The following is a 6,361-nucleotide window of genomic DNA, read 5'->3' on the forward strand; positions in this document are numbered from 1 at the left end:
CACTGACTTGAGAATGGAGTGTGTTTTCTGGTTTTGAGGTTTTATAGAGGATCCATGTTTTTTTAAAATATCTCCATGTTGTTGCAAGCTGCTTCTAACCATTTCAGAGAAGCAGGATATAAGGGTTTATGTAATGTATTCAAAGCTGCCTTGAATGCAATGTGTGGAACATCTAATTGAAATGTAATGTTGAGCTTCCTCCTGGGCTAGGATCCAAATATATCCAGTAGAATTGCTAGCCCAGGAAGTAACAAGCCAATCACTTCAAGCAAGCTCCCTGAGCGGGAACGAATGTGATTGGACCTTATCTCGGCAACCTCATAGGTTGATATGTGTACAGTGGGTGTGGCTATATTAGCCGGGAATGTTTGAAAGCAGGACAGCTGCAATGTAAAAGCTGTTCTGGCTATCAGATGTTTATTCGTGTTGGAGTTGTGTTCGAGTTGAAGAATAAAGTTGTGTTCTTGCTGAATCACTCTCCGACTGCTTTGTTAAGTGAGCGACTTAACAGTTTATATTTGCACCAGATCACAATGGGCATACTTATTCTTTGGTTGATGGAAAATTATTAGTTCCTTCCAATGTATAAATATGTGGGAGATGCTTATTGGAAGCACTCCCTGTTAGAAGAAGAAGAAGAGAAGAAGAGATTGCATTTATACCCCACTTTTCACTCAGACTCTCAGAGCATCTTACAATCTCCTTTCCCTTCCCCTCCCCACAACAGACACCCTGTGAGGTAGGTGGGTGTTACCAGAGGCATCCATTTTGGGACTATTTTATGGACTATGCCTTGTGAATATTAGCTTGATACAGAACGGGTTAGTGAAGAGACTGTGGAACGCAGAGTTCAACCAGAGGGCAAGCCAAGACAATGCCAGCTGCATAGGATGATCAACACCTAGCCAGCAGGGCCCCCAGAGTTGTTAAGCTCATCATGTATGCAAACATGAAGGTTGATCACTAACACAGGAACTCATCAGCCCGCCCAGACCAAGTGTCTCCACCTGACAAGCTTAACAATAGAAGTCCTCCCGTGCCAGACCAACAATAGAAGTCCATTACACATAGCAACAACCACGTCAGCGCTACTGGTGACCCGGCACATACCTCCTGCTCCCACCCAGACACCTCCCCTTTAGTTAATCGATAGTTTGAATATTGACATCATAACCAATCACTGACCTTAGGGGTCGGGCTACCTGGTAATCCGTTTGAGCCCACCCCCTCCCCTCGCAGCAGAGACCTTAAAACATCTTGCACAAAGCCAGGAGGGGACTCCTTCTTCATACCAACGACCCCTCTATGTCTGCTCGAACCTCTTTTGTCCCACTTGCTATACCAAACTCCTGATAACCGCTTTGCCTTAGTCTGCAGCTGAGGTCAATCCACGTGTTCCCGGCTGGTCTGGATCCACGTGTTTTCTACCCCATTTTCTTCCCCTTCCGCCCTCCCATCCAGCTGGAAGTTTTCGGAGCTGAGCCACGCTATAGGTAAATATACCCCACCAACGATATTCCTGCTCATGCGACTGTGCTGTGATATCTAACTTGTTTTCCTAGTTCTTGTATGCCTGTGTGGTTTTTATTATTATTCTTGTGTGATTGAACTATATATTCAGTAAAGAAAGTGTTGTTTTACTCCTGTTTCGTCTCTTCATTGAAACGTATCGGCATAGCCCATCCTGCGTATACACAGACCTGAATCCCGATTATTAAACTGTTCCAATTGCCTCTCCTAAAGAGCAATTCGGCTAACAGATAGAAAGTGTTGTTTTACTCCTGTTTCGTCTCTTCATTGAAACGTATCGGCATAGCCCATCCTGCGTATACACAGACCTGAATCCCGATTATTAAACTGTTCCAATTGCCTCTCCTAAAGAGCAATTCGGCTTAAATGGGGCTGAGAGAGCTCTGAAAGAACTGCTCTTGAGAAAGCAGTTCTGAGAGAACTGTGACTGACCCGAGGTCACCCAGCAGGCTGCATGTGGAGGAGTGGGGAACGAAACCCAGCCCCCAGATTAGAGTCTGCCACTCTTAATTTTCCAATTTGACCTATTTGGGCAAATTAATTGAGAGGATGGTGGTGATGCAGGGCTTTATGGATGACAATTCCTTATTAGATCTCTTCCAGTCTGGCTTCTGCCTGGGACACGGGACGGAGACGGTGCTGGTTGCTCTTAATGATGATCTCCGGAGGCATCTGGATTGGGGCAGTTCGGCGGTACTGTTGTTGTTGGACCTATTAGCCGCATTAGACACGGTTGACCATCAGTTGCTGACCCACCGCCTCGCCAACATGGGGATCCAGGGGCTTGCCTTGCAATGGCTTGCTTCCTTTCTTCAGGGTTGAGGACAAAGGGTGGTGCTAGGGGAACAGTAGTCCAGGAGACACCCGCTTGAGTGCGGAGTGCCTCAAAGGGCAGTGCTTTCCCTGATGTTATTCAGCATTTACATGCGCTCCCTTGCCCAGATTGCCTGGAGGCATGGGCTGGGGTGTCATAAGTACGCTGATGACACCCAGCTCTATCTGATGTTGGGTGGATGATCTGGACCGGGCACTGTAAGCTATCATCCACTGTGGCTGGTTGGATTAGACTGAGCTGGCTGAAGCTGAATCAGGTGACAACGGAGGTCCTGTGCCTGAGTCGGGGCAGTTTGGGGGTAGGAATTGCACTCCCAACCTTTGGTGGGGCTCCATTAGTACCAGCACTGGAAGTTAGGAGTTTGGGAGTGCTCCTGGATACCTCCTTAACAATGGAGGCCCAGGTAGCAGCCACTGCTAAGTCGGCCTTTTACCATCTTCGGCTGATCTGGCAGTTGGTTCCCTTCCTCGACCACAATGACCTGGCTACAGTGATTCACATGATGGTCACCTTGAGATTAGACTACTGTAATGCTCTCTACATGGGGCTGCCCTTGTTGCAAATCTGGAAGCTGCAGCTAGTGCAGAATGCCATGGCCAGGCTTTTGATGGGCCTTCCTAGATGGGAGCACATCCAGCATGTGCTGAAGGCACTGCACTGGCTGCCAATAGCATACCGAATTCGCTTCAAGGTGCTGGTACTCACCTTTAAAGCACTATATGGCCAGGGTCCGACATACCTGAGGGACTGTCTTTCCCCATATATACCCCAGAGAGCACTACGGTCAGGGTCAGAACATAGATTGACCCTCACAGGCCCTAAGAATGCCAGGCTCGCTGTTACCAGGGCCAGGGCCTTTTCAGTGGCGGCTCCATACTGGTGGAATGAGCTCCCAGAAGAGATCAGGGCCCTGTGGGATCTTTTACAGTTCCACGGGGCCTGCAAGACGGAGCTCTTCCACCAGGCTTTCAACTAGGAGCCGCCCTCACCATTGCCACCAACATCTGTGGTTATGGGCCAGCCCCAACCCTGAGATTGAGCCATACCATCGTGCAACGCCAGAAGAACACAGAGTTGGAAATTACATCATATAGCACGCCAGCTCAATTAATGATGGAATTACGACTATTACTAGCACTTTATTCTCTGATTGTTTTATAATGTTTTAAATGTTTTATGTGGTTTTTATGGTACTCTGTACCAACTAACGTAAGCCGCCCTGAGCCTGTTTGCTGGGAGGGTGGGATACAAATGGAATAAATAATAATAATTAACGACGGCACCAAACTGGTTCTCAGGTTATCTTAGCAGATATCTTGTGAACAAGCACCCAAGATACTTGAAAAGGGGGTTAGACAGACTCATGGAAGACAGATTTATCAATGGGTACTAGCCATGGTGAATAAATCCCACATTCAGAGGCAGAAAAATCTCAGAATACTGGTGCTAAAATGCTATGGCCTCTGTACTCTGCTTACTGGACCTTCAGGGCAACTGGTTAGGCTGCTCTGTGAAGCCCGATGATAAACTAGATGGACTACTGGTCTGATCCAACATAGCACTGCTTATGTACTTCCCATAAAGGAATCTATGGAGTGGGATGGGTGAGCCACGGTCCTCTCTGCCCTGATCTGTATAACTATCTCTCACATTCCCATCCTGCCAAGAGTTCAGAACAGTCCATAATATTGTTCTCTTTCTCTGCTTTATCCTCACAATGGTCCTGTAGAATTGATTATGCTGGGGGAAATGATTGACTGGTCCAAGGTGACTCTACCGACCATACCTTAATGTGAATTGGTCCTCCATCTTCCCAGTCTGGCATTCTAACCTCTATGCTACCCTAGTTTTGTGGGTTCCTCCCAGCACAGGGAATGGGCAGAGAACTGAATGAATTGTGGGATGCATACCAAGGCATCAGTAACATCCTGCTGTGCTGCAATGCCATTCATATTGAATGAAGGAAGAAAGACATAGAACAAGTCCTGTGCCAAAATCTCTGTGCATAGGAGAACTATGGCTGCATAGAGATGCATTACATATTCTTAATTTCTGACTGCAAGCAATATTTCCAAAATAATTATTTACTCAACAAATATTTTCTCATATTCTTTTGTACATATGCCTTGTTATGCATTATGATTTTACCTAGTTTGCATTGCTTTATCACAAATGCATGTTCTAGTATGGCAAAAATATTGCTTATCACATACTTGTTTACCTGTATATCAAAAATTCCCTTTGATTTTTAATTCTTAACAATGGAATATGACACACCTACTTGTGTGATCTCTTTTATGTGTATTTCAGTGTGCTTCTCAATTTAATTGGGTAATTTCTTTATATATTTGAACAGCTTGGCAGACCTTCAAGTCAGAAATATTGAGCTACCATTCTATCTTGGAGTCTCTACTGCTTATCAAGTTCATTGCAGTTTTTTTAAAAAACACCAGTCCTTCTCAAAATGCAGTTTTTGATAAAAGAAAAAAAATCATGTGCAAATAAAAGGACTGTATCTACAAATATCTTGTGGTACTACAGTGGTTCCCTTAACATCTTAATGTTTTCCTTTTTCAGGACAGTTTGAATCTATTTCCAGCCCTTGTTTCCCAAGGCTAGTCCTGGTTCAGTGCCATTTATTTTTCTGAATTCCCCTCCCTACTGTTTTCCTAACCAATTAAGGCTCACATAGTAGATGTGGTAACACCGGCCCCTGCCACACGGGGGGGGGGGGGGTACGGCCAAAGGGCGGCTTTTTAAAGCTGCACCAAAAAGAAAATGGTACCCCTGCCCCACGGGGGGGGGGGAGTACGGCCAAAGTGCGGCTTTTTAAAGCTGCACCAAAATAAACATGTGGTGGCGGGATCACATGGATCCCCTGAGCCGCCGTGCAGTTCCTCCCCGGCACGATCAGATGCCGGGGAGGGGGGAGAAGCTACTGAAGGGAGAGCGAGGCTGCTGAACTGCGCATGTGTGCGCGTGCGCAGTTCGGCCGGGAACCTGGATTGCTCCGGACGACAGGCGCGACGGCGATCCCACGGCCACGCTTGCTGTGGTGCTTCAGGTAAGTCCTCTTCTGTAGGAGGTTCTTTTTTGCAGCGGCTTTTCTGGGTTTAGGGACGGATCAGGGACGGGTGCACGCCGCTTCCCAGATGTTGCTGTGAGATCGCGCCCGTTTGTTGCGCCCCCGATCCGTCCCTTTCCCGGGCCAAAATCTTCCATGTGACTGGGGCCACCATTGACTATACCTGTAACTGAGTCAGATTGAGGGCAGTGCTTTGTGAAATAGCCACAAGGATGATCCTATGAAATCAGGTGTGTCTCCCCTCTGAGCCAGTAAAATTGACTTGAGTAGGGTAAGGGGTTGCCTTACAGATTATTTTGTACAAGTAGCCCCCTTGACAATTTCTGTTTCTCAGATCTCCTGGAGTCCTAACTTGGAAATAGTTTTGACTTGGAAATAATCCAACATTTCAGAAAAGAAAGCTAGATATGACTCTCAGAAACATAGGATATGGGTAGCCTTTCTAGAATTAGGTGTGGTGAAGTACCTGAAGTTTGTTGGACTTTAGACTTGAGCTCTAACTTGATAGTGGCCAGCCCGTTTTGTTGGTTATGGATCTGGAAGCTTGGGCTTGAGCCCTCTTGCTGTTTGGGTTCAATTGTAAATAATTATTTTTCGTAATAGGATTCTGATTATGCTGCCTGATGTATATACATTAATAGTATTCCTCTTGCTAAAATATTACGGTGAAATAGAGCCATAAGAACATGCACCTTTCTGCAATTTAGTTTTTCAGCTAGCAGTGAAAGAGATGATGAACCAGCAATATCTTATAGATGAGCAAAAAACACCATGCATTGCTTGCCTGTACCATTTCGGACTGAAGGTGGGGGAATCAAATATTTGAATTCTACCTTTTCATACACCAAGTTTTGACATGTACAGAATTGAATTGTGTGGTATGAATAGATATAGTAGAGGCTATACTAGAG

This window comes from Gekko japonicus, unplaced genomic scaffold (genome assembly GCF_001447785.1).
Source record: "Gekko japonicus isolate JY-2015 unplaced genomic scaffold, Gekko_japonicus_V1.1 scaffold335, whole genome shotgun sequence".
Taxonomy (NCBI): Eukaryota; Metazoa; Chordata; class Lepidosauria; order Squamata; family Gekkonidae; genus Gekko; species Gekko japonicus.